General features: G+C 41.2%; 1 protein-coding gene across 4 annotated transcripts in view; it reads right to left on the minus strand.

Moving 5' to 3' along the window:
* NUMA1 (nuclear mitotic apparatus protein 1) overlaps nt 1-14,772 on the minus strand; it is a 90,960-nt gene that overhangs the window by 58,663 nt on the left and 17,525 nt on the right. Inside the window, exon 1 of one of the 4 annotated variants that reach the window (XM_049713868.1) lies at nt 14,732-14,753. The exons of 2 other annotated variants lie outside the window; for them this stretch is intronic. The gene's annotated coding sequence lies outside the window, so the exon portion shown is untranslated. Of the gene's footprint in view, nt 1-14,603; nt 14,754-14,772 lie in introns of those variants that run through there. One more of the 4 variants, XM_049713863.1, reaches the window with a different exon arrangement.

Raw genomic sequence — 14,772 nt, forward strand, 5'->3', positions numbered from 1 at the left:
CCACAAGAAAGGCTAATTTTCCCCGCCCACTATCTTGTCACTTTGACCTAGAAGCAGGCATACGCACAGGGAGTAAAAAGGAAGTGACGCCCTTTTAAACAAACATTTCCAATCTTGTTGAATCAAGTGAAAACTGTAATCAAAATAGTCTCCTAAGATTTACAAGACACTACTTTGGGAACTGCCTTTAAAGGCTACTCCATGCGAGACACACACAAAAATTAAATATTATTTTACAGTCACACCTCATTCTTCACCAGAAAAGATACTGCCTTGCTTGTCTTTGGCTCACAACATCTTCTAGCTGTTTCCAAAAACTGAATCTACCAAGCAAGAGTGAAGATTTGCTACCTCTGAGAATATTCAAAAGATTGGCTGAGAGGCCAAAGATGTTTTGAGCACTGGCAGCATCACCTGAGTAAACGTAAAGGCTGAGAACACGATTACTTCGAGGGGGACAAACTTACAAATACTCTAATTGTCCCAAAATTACAATGAAGGGGACAAGGTATGGGCAGTATATGTCACGTGTGTTAAAGATAAACTATTATACTAATTTACAGCCACACATTACATAATCATAAATTTTGGCTCTGGAAGAAATCTTCTAGATCATATAATCTAAACTGCTCATGTTTACGTATAAAAAATTATAGTCCACTGGGGTTAGGCAGTTTGTCCCTGGTCACACAGCTGGTTAGCAGTAATCAGGACTAGAAACCTAGTCACCCTGACTCCCAGCAAAAGCCACAAACACCCTAATCCATGCACCTCCCCCTTCCTGTTCCTCGCTGCTGTCTTTCAAAGGGGAGATAACTCAGGACACTAAAGCACAGCAAGAATGGTTTTGAAACCCAGTTTCTGAGAAATGATAGCTTAAGATCAGGACTTCTCTGCAGCGGCTCCTATGAGTATGAGCCATCCTTTAGTGCCTGGTTCACAAGAGTTCTGGGTAATCTACCTCACAACAGGGGTCAGTGAAACCCCCTAGACTCTCCTCCCACAGCTAGAAGAATATGTTTATTAAACATCTCTGCCCACCTCCTGCAGTAACCTGTTTACTTCAAGTAATTGAAAGAAGGTTACTTAGAAGAACCTGGATCAAGGAAAAAGAAAGCAGTAGAGATCCTGTTCGGGAAAAAGCTGACCTATGAAAAAGCAGAGAGGGGGCAGGAACCATCTTGACTTACCTCCTGGTGAACAGCTTTCTCAGGTTCGGACAAAGTGATCCCTGGCAATCTGGCTTATAATTAGCCTCCACCCAAGGAAGGGGCAAAGGGACAGGAATGCTGTTCATTCCCCCATCCCGCCGACTGTTGGTCAGCTGAGCCTCACATCATCCTGGGCAGCCCCAGCATTCTGTAGATCAGACAGCCACCGGAAGGGAAGCCACACAGCCTAGTTCAATGGGGTGGGTCAGTGGCAGAGCAGGAAGAGTCACCGGGGCAGAAAGTCTGGCCTCCTGTGGCAAGACAGCCAAACCACACCCCAACGTGGTCAGCACTGGGGAGGCTCTGCCATACTAGGGCTCCAGTCTCTAAAGCAGGAAAGGTCCTTCCTCAGGAGGCTCCATACCACTCACATTTCTAAGTGTGTCCCTCCTGCTCAAAAGCCTTCCATGGTTTTCTTCCTAAAGCACCATATCTAAATCCCTTGGCTTAACTGTCCAAGACCTCCATTATACAGCCTCAAGTCATTTATTCAACCTTATTTCCCACTGTTCCACAGTGTACACTCTGAGCTAATCAAGCCAGTCTTCCCATTTCTCTCTGCATGAGCCAAGCCCTTTCTCATTTCCATGCCTTCAGTTATCCAGCAGTGGTAAATTCAAGCCCCTTCAGGGGTTCGGCAGGTAATAGAAATGAATGTTCCAGTGTGGCACATGGAAAAACTAGGAAGTGTTGCCCCCACCTAAAGGCATTCAAATGTTTTAATTCAAGTATTTATGCAATATTTCACTCTGAGCATCACAATAACATTTTAAAGAGTTACCAATACTCTTTCTAGCTTGCACGTAAGGAAACTTCCCTGAGGTTAGGCAGCTGTCAAAATGCTGAGCACAGTCTCTAGGCCTGTCTGAAACCAAAGCAAGAGCTCTAAACTATTAGGCTTCCCAGCAGTACAAACACCATGAAAGATACAGAGCTCTAAACTCTGGAGAGGAAATTCACTTTTCATGATATATAACCTTACTAGTGGGATGAGAAGTCCAAATAGCAGCTTGTCTAACCATACTCCAACTGCCTCAAATTCTATCCATCTTCCAAACCCCATCTTCCTACTAAAGTCTCTCCTAGTACCTCCAGGTCCTACTGAATTCCCTCTTCTCTGATGGGGCTTACAGATTAGACAACATAACTGAGTGCTAAATTATGTACTGTCATGCAAAACTGAATACTGTTTCCATGTGTTTTCTAGCTTCACTAATCAAACTACTGTATTAACCTATCTAGTTTTACCAAAAATGTTTAACCTGTATCTAGTCAAGAGGAAATAGTCATACAAATCCAAATTAAGAGACATTCTGCAAAAAACTAACTTGAACTCTAAAGAATGTCAATGCTATGACAGATGAAAAGGCATTCAAGATTAAGGGATTTAAAAACTGTTCAAAGTTAAAGCAGAATAAAGGCTTGACAAAGTCGTGACAACTAACGCATGCATGATCCTTCAATGGATCCTGAACTGACAAAAAGTCTATGAAAGACATCATTGGAAAAATTAGAGCAATCTGAACAAGTACTGTATACCGGATGAATTGAATTTCTGAGTGTAATTTTATTGTGGTTATGATAGGAAGATACTCTTATTTTTTTAGGAAATATTTGTGGAAATATTTAGGGATGAAGTAACATGATGTTTACATCTAACAGTCAAAAGGTTCAGAAAATGAAGGATAGAGACCAAAAATAGCAAACTGTTAACAATTAGTGAATCTTGGTGAAGAATATACAAGCATTTGTTACATTATTCTTGTTAAGTATCTGTAGGTTTGAACAGTTGGGGAGTAGGGAAATCCTGTATTATAAATACACTTGTTAAATATTCAGCTCTTTGAGAGGTATAATAGGCACTCATTATGATTTGCTCACTGCCTAAGGAAACTGGGCTTTGGGGGTCAGCAACCAGACAGAGTCCACTTTGCAGTAGTTCATGAGGGGTACTGTGGCAAACTCTAAGGGAACAAGAGGTTTCCCTCAAACTCACATCGTCACGCCATAGGAAAGACAGAAAAGTAGGCAATCAACGCTATTGTTACCTCATCCCTCACTGAGACCATCCAGAAGTCAGGCACTTGACAAATGCCCCCTTACAGGGCAGAATGCAGTTGCTACCCACACACAGGACCAAGACCTTGGGTCACACTGTATTCACGTTGCCACAGGGCACCAAAAACTTGACAGCCTGCAAAGCAAGTGTCTCTAGCCAGTCACAGGAAGGCACCCAGGTGGTCAAATAAATAAGCCTGAAATACATGCACAGTCTTCACTCCTCACCAGACAAACCAGTCCTGAGCTGCAATAAGGCAGAAGAAATATGCAAGGCTGAATCACTGGCATTTCCTGCACTGGCTTCAAAGAAACTGGCCCTTAAAGAGGACAGAAAGGACAGCTGACACAGCTGCCAAGAGAGGCCTCAACCCAGAAGCATGCTGTGCAATATGCCCTCTCTCCCTTCTACAGCCACCAGATCATTTTACTTCTGCCAAGTGGCCCCTTATTAGGGTGACTGACTGCCCAAAGGCCAATCCTTAGCCTTGACTCTCTCCTCCCCTCATTGACAGCCAAGATTCTGCCCTTTCCAGACAGCTCCTCCCCCAATTTAGCAGAAAGAATAGTCAAAACTATTCCCCCCAAACCTCCATCAACTGAAGTAAGATCTCCAGAGGTGTAACATTCAGCTTTCTTCTCAAACCTACCATGTTTAGCATTTTTACCAAAGACAGAATGAAAACATGTAAGGTCTGCTTGTTAAACTTTGGAATTGTAAACTGTGAAGAAAAGAAAACACAATGTTTTTAGATTTGATCCGGCAAAAAGATCTTAACAGCTTCAATGATACCAAAAATAGCCAATAAATAATTTAACAGGACTACACATAAAGCCCTGCATTTAGAATAAAAGAAATCAACCAAACTAACATGGGATGGTAAGGACCTGGTACAACAGTTCATATTAAAAATGTTGCCTTTGGGGGGAAAAAAAGGCTGCCTATGGTGGGAAGTGGAGGACAGGCTGTTACTCCAGACACTCCCCTGCGAACCATCAATCTGACAGACCTACCCAAAACATCAATGTGGCTCAGGTCATGTTAGTAGAAGACGACTCTGTGCCCCACCTCTGAAAAGCAAAGTCAGAGCACGTGCGAGAAAGAATGACAACCACTGTGGTGAAGGGTCTGAAAGTCATGTCATGGCAAATGTGAGGGGAGAACTACAGATGTTATGCCAGGGAAAACATGAAAACTTTTTTCAAACATATGCATGCTTGTCATGTAGACAAGGAGAAAGACTTACGTGTCCCCGTGCAAGAAGCCAAAACCAGAACTAGTTAGTACAAGTTAAAGGAGGATAGATTTTGGTTTGATGTAGGAAAGAACTTTCAGCACAATAAATAAGAATGTGCATTATGGAACCCAGAATGCTTGGATTAGAACACCAACCCTACCACTTACAAACTGTATGGCTTTGGGTAGATTAATTTATAGTAGAAATAATAGTACTTACCTCATAGAACTTTGGGAAGCAGTTCATGTAAAGTGCTTAGAACAGTATACGCTGAAAAAAAAAGAAAGTCATCTATTGCTATTACTAACTGTTGATATAATGGACCAGATAACCCGAAAATATTCCTACTCAATATGCCTGGAAATGCTTAGAAAAATATAATAAAAATTCTTTTAGACTTGCTAGTTAAGTTATTTTCTCTCAGCTCCACACCTACCCTGTTATGCTCTGCTCTGTGATGCTGGGGCTCGGACTCCACCAATACTATCTCACCTTTGCCAGCGGGCTCCCAGTTAGGTTCTGTCTACAGGGGGTGCTAAAGGGAAAATGGAAGGCAGGAAGAGGCTGCAAGGGACTTCCTTCTTCCTGTGGCTCGCTGTTTCTTGACAACAGCAGTTGATTCTTCCCTGCTTCTTTCTAAACTCCCTCTCAGAGGCACCAGCACCAGCAGGGCAGGGCTCAACCAAACCTGGCTCCTCCAGGCCCCTCCTGTGAGCTCCTGAGGAACCAGCAACACCCTCTCCTCAGAGAATCAGGGTGCATGCAGTTCCATCAGATCCCTCCAGAATTCTAGGTTCTGACAACCCCTACCTTCTTCCCTTTGTTTTTCAGTCCTGGATGAGGCAGGTGCTTTATGCAGTTATTATATCAAAGTTACTTTAAGACTCCCTTTTTGCTCTTTCAGCCCTCCAACAAGGGTTTAAACTAAACACCTTTACTGATTCACTCTATTAAAATATCTGTGTGTGGTTTCTATTTTCCTGATAGGATCCTAACTTACACTAGATAAACTGAACTCACAAGAAAGTAGGAGAAATCCCAGGAAACGAAAGAAAGAAGCTGAAAATTGGATTAGTGAGGCATAGCTGTCCCAGCAATGTAAGGAATTCGTGACCTCCTCATAGTCCAGGAGATCTTGAGCCCATAAAAAAAACCTGAGATCTCTGTATAAAGGCTGGGATCCTCAGTAAAAAAGACAGACTAGGAAAAAAAAAAAATCTGTCCACAGGGAAATAAGAGAGGTTGCCTTGCTCATCTAGTAAAGTGGGAGGAAAAAACTTTCTAGGAGGGCTTCCCTGGTGGCACAGTGGTTGAGAGTCCACCTGCCAATGCAGGGGAGGCGGGTTCGTGCCCCGGTCCGGGAAGATCCCACATGTGGAGCAGCTGGGCCCGTGAGCCATGGCCGCTGAGCCTGCGCGTCCGGAGCCTGTGCTCTGCAACCAGAGAGGCCACAACAGTGAGAGGCCCACATACCGCAAAACAACAACAACAACAACAAAAACACAAAACTTTCTAGGAATTAATAACCATAGGTGCACACAAGAGGTGGATTTGGAGTTAAAAATTTATACTAAAAAAGTGCACACAAGAGGTGGATTTGGAGTTAAAAATTTATACTAAGTCTGTGGCCTGGAAATCTACAAGTACAGAAAAATTCCAGACATTTTACTCCCAGGTTGGGAACAGCCTTTAGTTCCCAGCAGGAGCAAATACAAAGTTGCTGCAGGAGATACACAAACGGCCAAAAGATGTTCAACATCATCAGGAAAATGCAAATTAAAACCACAATAACACTACACCTCCATGAGAACGGCTAAAATTAAAAAGACTGACAATACCAAGTGTTGGTAAGAATATAAAGAAACTAGAGCTCTCAGATACTGCAATGGGAACATGAAACAGTACAGCCACTTTGGAAAACTGGTAATTTCTTAAAAATTTAAAGATAACATGCCATATGACCCAGCCATTTCACTCCGAAGAGTCAAGAAAATACATGTCCACTCAAAGATTTGTACATGAATGCTCACAACAATTTTATCACAACAGCCAAAAACTGGAAACAACCCCAATGTCCATCAACAGTAAATGATAAACAAAACTGTATGATATAGTCATATAACAGAATACTACTTAGGAACAGAAAGTAACAAATTACTGTTATATGTACTAAATAGATAAATTTGAAATGCATCACACTGCCTGAAAGAAAGCAGACATAAAGGTACACTGTATAATTTGACTTAGATAAAATTCTAGAAAATACAGATTAATCTATAGTGGTTCCTGGGGCCAAGGTAAAGGGAAAGATGAACTGTAAAGAGGCATAAGGAAACTTTTGGGAGTGATGGGAATGCTCTGTATCTTGATTGGGGCAGCTTTTTATAAGTGTATAAATCTGTAAAAACTTCTTTTACTTTAAATAAAGCGTTATAAATGCATAAATTATAATTAAGCAAAGCTGATTAAAATAAAAAAGCTGTTCTTGAGAGAACTGACCTCAACTCAAGCTACATAAGGCTATCATAGATAATACTCCTTTGAATATGAGCTCACAATCCAAAATTATAAAATACTTGAGGAAACAATCCATCATGACAAAGAGTCATTAAAACAAATGGCAGGATTATACTCGAAAAGCTTCAGAAAACTGAACAAACACAGTAAGTTAAATTTATTTAAAATTAATATAGATGAATTGAAAACACAGGACAAAAACAAGATACCATGAAAAACAAAGAGGCAGATTTGAAAATGAACCAAAGAGTACTTGAGGAAATGAAAAACTTAGGTAATGAAAATAAGAATTCAAAAAGTAAATTTGGGGCTTCCCTGGTGGCACAGTGGTTAAGAATCTGCCTGCCAATGCAGGGGACACGGGTTTGATCCCTGGTCCGGGAAGATCCCACATGCCACAGAGCAACTAAGCCCACGCGCCACAACTACCGAAGCCCATGTGCCTAGAGCCCATGCTCCAAAACAAGAGAAGCCACCGCAACAAGAAGCCCGTGCAACTCAACGAAGAGTAGCCCCCACTTGCCGCAACTAGAGAAAGCCCACGTGCAGCAACGCAGCCAAAAATAAATAAGTAAATATTTAAATTTATATATTAAAAAAATAAATTAGTTCTAGCTTAAGAGTAATTAGTATGCTAGGAGATAGATTTAAGGAAATTATCTAGAGGTAACACAGAAAGAGAGAGACAGAAATCATGAAGAAAAGAATAAGAGATGTGGAGGACAGAATTAACAATAGAAGGTTCAAGGTAAGTTAAATATGAGATCAGGGAGAGGCACTATTTAAAGAGGTATATGCCAATAAAATGGACAACCTAAGAGAAATGGACAAATTCCTAGAAATGTACAATCTCCCAAGACTGAATCAGGAAGAAATAGAAAATATAAATAGACCAATTCCCAGTAATAAAATTGAATCAGCAATTTAAAAAAACTGCCAATAGGGGCTTCCCTGGTGGCGCAGTGGTTGAGAGTCTGCCTGCCGATGCAGGGGACACGGGTTTGTGCCCCGGTCCGGGAGGATCCCACATGCCGCGGAGCGGCTGGGCCCGTGAGCCATGGCCGCTGAGCCTGCGCATCCGGAGCCTGTGCTCTGCAACAGGAGAGGCCACAGCAGTGAGAGGCCCGCGTACCTCAAAACAAAAACAAAACAAAACAAAAAAACTGCCAATAAACAAAGGTGAAGGACCAGACGACTTCACAGGTGAATTCTACCAAACATTTAAAGAAGAGTTAACACCTATTCTTCTCAAACTATTCCAAAATAATTACAGAGAAAGGAAGGCTTCCAAACATTTTCAAGGCCAGCATCACCACAACACCAAAACCAGACAAAGATATCACAAAGAAAGAAAATTACAGGCCAATATCACTTTATAGTTGTGAAAATCCTCAACAAAATATTAGCAAACCAAATTCAACAACACAATAAAAGGATCATGCACCATGATCAAGTGGTATTTATCCCAGGGATGCAAAGATGGTTCAATATCCACAAATCAATCAGTGTGATACACCACATTAACAAACTGAAGAATAAAAATCATCTAAATGAATGCAGAAAACACTTCTGACAAAATTCAACATCCATTTATGATTTAAAAAAAAATAGCATCAAAGTGGGTCTAGATGGGACTTCCCTGGTGGTGCAGTGGTTAAGAATCCGCTTGCCAATGCAGGGGACATAGGTTCGATCCCTGGTCCAGGAATATCCCACGTGCCGCGGAGCAACTAAGCCCGTGTGCCACAACTACTGAGCCTGCACTCTAGAGCCCACGAGCCACAACTACTGAAGCTCACGTGCCTAGAGCCCGTGCTCCGCAACAAGAGAAGCCACCAAAATGAGAAGACTGTGCAACACAACAAAGAGTAGCCCCTGCTCACCGCAACTACAAAGTGCACACGTAGCAACAAAGACCCAATGCAGCGAAAAATAAATATTTTTTTTAAATGACAAAAAAAAAAAGGTGGGTCTAGAGGGAACATCTCAACAAAATAAAGACCACGTATGACAAGCCCACAGCTAACGTCATATTCAACAGTAAAAAGCTGAAGGCATTTCCTCTAAGATCAGGAACAAGACAGAATGCCCACTCTCACCACTTTTAGTCAACCTAGTATTGGAAGTCCTAGCCACAGCAATCAGGCAAGAAAAAGAAATAAAAAGAATCCAAATTGGGAAGGAAGAAGTAAAACTGTCACTGTTTGCAGATGACATGATACTACAGAAAATCCTAAAGGGGCCACCAAAAAAAATTAGAACTCATCAATGAATTCAGTAAAGTTGCAGAATACAAAATTAATATACAGAAATCTGTTGTGTTTCTATACACTAACAAAGAATTATCAAAAAGAGAAATTAAGAAAGCAATTTTATTTACAATTGCATCAAAAGGAATAAAATATCTAGTAATAAATCTAACTGAGGTAAAAGACCTGTACTAAAAAAAAGACAAGATGCTGATGAAAGAAATTAAAGATGATACTAACAAATGGAAAGATACACCATGCTAATGGATTGGAAGAATTAATACAGTTAAGTCCCCTATGTACGAACAAGTTCCCTTCCAAGAGTGTAAGTCCAATTTGTTCCCAAGTCCAACAAAGTTAGCCTAGATGGCCAACTAACATAATTGGCTATATAGTACTGTACTATAATAGGTTTATAATACTGTTCACACAAATAATACATAAAAAACAAACACAAAAATAAAATTTTAATTTTACAGTAGAGTACCTTGAAATGTACAGTAGTACCAGCTACATCACTGCTGTTTTTATGCTTGCTTCTGGACATCCTGGGCTTGAAATAAAGATACTGTACTACTGTACTGTACAGAGTACTGTACAGAAAAGTACACAAAAGCAGAACCACTTGTAGAAGATGCATGCACGTGACAATGTATGCCAGACACGTGAACTACCTTATGTGATTGGACATTTGAATACATGTTCGCATCTTTGAAAGTTTGCAACTTGAAGGTTCGTATGTAGAGGACTTACTGTATTGTTAAAATGACCATTCTAGCCTAAGGCATTCTACAAATTCGGTGCAATCCCTATCAAAATACCAAGGGAATTTTTCACAGAACTAGGACAAATAATTCTAAAATTTGTAATGGAAACACAAAAGACCCTGAATAGCCAAAACAATCCTGAAGAACAAAACTGAAGGTATCATGCTCCCTGATTTCAAACTATACTACAAAACTATACTAACCAAAACAGTACACCAAAACAGACACACAGGGGCTTCCCTGGTGGCACAGTGGGTAAGAATCCATCTGCTAATGCAGTGAACATGGGTTCAAGCCCTGGTCCAGGAAGATCCCACATGCCGCGGAGCAACTAAGCTTGTGTGCCACAACTACTGAGCCTGTGCTCTAGAGCCCGTGTGCCACAACTACTGAGCCCACACACCACAACTACTGAAGCCCGCATGCCTAGAGCCCGTGCTCCGAAACAAAGAGAAGCCTCCGCAATGAGAAGCCCACGTACCGCAACAGAGACCCAATGCAGACAAAAATAAATAAATTAAATAAATTAATTAAAAAAAAAAGACACACAGATCAATGGAACAGAATAGAGAATGCAGAAATGAACATACACTTACATGATCAATCAATCTACAACAAAGGAGATGAGACTATACAATGAGTAAAAGTCTCTTCAATAAATAGTATTAGGAAAACTGTACAGCTACATGCAAGATTCAAACTGGACTACTTTCTCCTTTCTCATACCATATACAAAAATAAATTCCAAATGAATGAAGACTTAAATGTAAGACCTGAAACCATAAACCTCTTAGAAGAAAACTCAAGCAGTGTGCTCTTTGACATCAGTCTTAGCAATATTTTTTTGGATATGTCTCTTCAGGCAAGGGAAACAAAAGCAAAAATAAACAAATGGGACTACATCAAACTAAAGAGCTTTTGTATAGCAATGGAAACTAGCAACAAAAAAGTGAAAAGAAGACCAAAACATGGTATGGGAGAAGATATTCACAAACAATATATCTGACAAAGGGTTAATATCCAAAATATACAAAGAACTCATATAACTCAACATTTAAAAAAAAAACCAAATTAAAAAATGGGCAGAGGACCTGAACATTTTTTTCAAAGAAGACAAACAGATGGCCAATGGCCACATGAAAAGATGCTCAACATCACTAATCATCAGGGAAATGCAAATTAAAACCACTATAAGATATCACCTCATACCTGTTAGAATGGCTATTATCAAAAAGACAACAAACCACAAGTCCTGGGGAGGATGTGGAGAAAAGGGAACCCTCTGGCACTGTTGGCAGAATGTAAACTGGTGCAGCCACTATGGAAAATAGTATGGAAGTTCCTCAAAAAATTAAAACAGAACTACTATATGATCCAGCAATTCCACTCCTGGGTGTTTATCCAAAGAAAACAAAAACGAGGTGAAAAGATATATACACCCCTATGTTCATTGCAGCATTATTTATAATAGCCAAGATATGAAAGCAACCTAAATGCCCATGGATAGATGAATGGATAAAGAAGATGTGGTACATATATCCAATGGAATATTACTCAGCTGTAAAAAAGAATGAAATCTTACCATTTGCGACAACACAGATGGACCTAGAGGGTACTAGGTAAGTGAAATAAGTCAGAGAGAGAGAGACAAATACTGTACCATTTCAATTATATGTGAAATCTAAAAAACAGAACAGAACAGAAAGAGTCACAGAGAACAAACAGGTAGTTGCTAGGGAAGCTGACTGGGGGGATGAAAAATAGGTGAGGGAGATTAAGAGATACAAACTTCCAGTTACAAAATAAGTGAGTCACGGGTATTAACTGTACAGTGTGAGGAATATAATCGGTAATGTAATATTTTTGTATAGTGACAGATGGAATAACTTTTTTGGTTTTTTTAAAAATTTATTTTATTTATTTTTGGCTGCATTGGGTCTTTGTTGCTGTGCCCGGGCTTTCTCTAGTTGCAGCAAGTGGGGGCTTCTCATTGCGGTGGCTTCTCTTGTTGCGGAGCACGAGGCTCTAGGCACGCAGGCTTCAGTAGTTGTGGCTCGCGGGCCCTAGAGTGCAGGCTCAGTAGCTGTGGTGCATGGGCTTAGTTGCTCTGGGGCACGTAGGATCTTCCTGGACCAGGGCTTGAACCCGCGTCCCCTGCACTAGCAGGCGGATTCTTAACCACTGCACCACCAGGGAAGCCCGGAAAAACATTTTTTTTAAATAAAGAGGGGAATTTTTACAAAATTGAAAGGTATGAAATCTCAGATTGAGGCATCACTATACGCCCCCAGTAGGATAAAATTAAATCCACACCATGTAATGAAACTGCAGAACACAAATGACAAAAAAAAAAAAAGGATCTTAAAAAAAACCAGAGAAAAAGGCAGGTTACATACAATGAAATAATAGTTCAATTGTGAGCACAGTTCTCAAGAGTAACAACAAAAAGCCAGAATTTCTGTAAAATGACATTTTCAAAGCACTGGGGAAAAAAATAATTGGAAGCCTAGTACGCAGCTGAACTATCAATCAGGAAATAATGATATTTTCCAACAGAGTATTTACCACTAACAGACCCTCACAAAGAAAACATTTGAAGGGGGAATTCCCCAGTGGTCCAGTGGTTAGGACTCCGCACTGCCACTGCAGGGAGCACAGGTTCGATCCCTGGTCAGGGAACTAAGATCCCGCATGCCGCTGGCATGGCCAAAAAAACCCCCAAAAAACAAAAAACTGAAGGATGTATTCATCTATTTGACACAAAAAGAAGGGATAAAACGCAAGAAAGAATAATGAAAAAGCAAACAGTAAATGTATATGGTAAAATGAAATAATCAGTGACAGCACAAAACAATTATTATTTATTAGAATTGTTCTAACATTAAGATGACTACCTTTGGAAGTGGTCTCATTCTTGGAAATGCTCATTTTGAGTCTGGACAATATGTTTCGATATGTTTAATGTAAACTGGGTAAGAGGCTGAAATAAATGACCCCTGACATACCTACTGACCATAGGGTTTTATCAATTAGACACAGCTGTCAAAACATTCCCTGATCAGCTCTGTTTATCCATCTGTGGCAGGGCTTTCCCCTATCCTAACAGTTCTAGAACTCAAGTTTTAGTTCAAGGCATTCTTCCCACTCCCATATTCCATAAATTAAAAAATGAACATTCTAAATAGAAATGTTCCTTATATGAGCTTTTGGTTAAGATCTTCTAGTTTGGGGGAGTACAGTTTGGGGCTTTAGACTGTAATTCAGGCTTTACAATTAGTCATCACTTGCTTGAACTTGGGCCAAGAAGAGAATACTTTGGCAGCTTTTACTAAGAAGTATGTTCCTCTTCCTCTGAAGGAGAAAATACCACACAGGAACAGAGAGGGAGGGAACACATACATTCATCCCTGCTGGCTGAAAGATGCCTTACTTGATGTGAACATTCCCTCAAGGTTCCCATATATTCACAGCAGTAAAGATCTCCACAATGTAGAGCTCCAATTCCCTTCTCATCAAAGGTTTCTGCTCACCACACTTGATTATCCAGAACTTTAGAAACACATGACCAGACAACATGACCAGGCAACAGACCCCAGAGAAAGGTAAGCATGCGTTAAAGTAAGTAAGTATTATCACATTTTTCGAAGGCAGTGCCCTTCCAGGCAAGAGGACATAGTAAGAGGTTCAAAAGCCACTAAATACAGATGGAAAAGCCAGGCTCCTATCCCTTTTCAGCGCAAGTAAGCTCATTCATTTCAAAGCATACGTTAATGACCATGATACATTTCACACCCTGCATAGGCATGAGGATGGAGGTACAAAAGACACCGTCTCTATCTAGTAGGGGAGACAAACAAATACCAGATGAAAAGCGCTATCTCAGGTGTAAGCAAAAGAGGGCGCCCAGAAGAGGCAGCATCAACCCAGCTGGGCTCTCTTCCAACAAAAACCTTCACACAGTCACATCACTTATAGTCAAAAATGTTTACTCTCCAAGATGCTTCCAAGAAACAGCTTACCTGATTCCACCCTCAGAACCACCCCAGGAAAGTAGGTAAGGCAGGTAAATTCGTTGTTTACATCATAAGTGAAAAGTGAGGCTCAAAATAAACTGACTCGTTAGTCCAAGACAACCCGCACCGCCAACACAGCCCCTCCCCCCCCACTTAAGCCCAACTCCACAAAAACCCCGGTATAGCCAACCACGCACTACCTATGCAACCCTGGCCAAGCTGAACATAAACCTCAGATGGCCCACCTGTAATAAAGTATAATAATGCTGTTAGGAATATTAAAAAGATCCATATAAAGGGTGTGGCACAATGTCTCAAACGTCGTTGGGGTTGAGAAAATGTTTATTACTACTACCACTATTGTTAACAATAATAGGCGAAGCCTTCCCACTACAGGAACCCTCGGCGACGAGCCTCTCAGGAACCCGCATTACCGGCACTCGCGTCGCCCTCTGACACGATTCCATGGACACGCCCCCAAACAGACCCTCCCCCCTAAGCACGCCCGGCACCTCCCCCTCGGACAAGGCCCTCTCCTTACAAACCTTACCCTAGATAGACTCTCCCCAGTCAGCCTCGGTTACGAAGGAGCCCTTCCGCTCACACCCGCCTCTCCAGCATCCCCCTTGGGCCCGGGCATCCCTGCGGGCGCCCAAACCACACGCCAGCAGCGGTTACCCGGCCCCGCTCTCCCGCTGCTACTCTGGCTTTCCCCGGAT

This window comes from Orcinus orca, chromosome 8, assembly GCF_937001465.1.
Source record: "Orcinus orca chromosome 8, mOrcOrc1.1, whole genome shotgun sequence".
NCBI lineage: Eukaryota > Metazoa > Chordata > Mammalia > Artiodactyla > Delphinidae > Orcinus > Orcinus orca.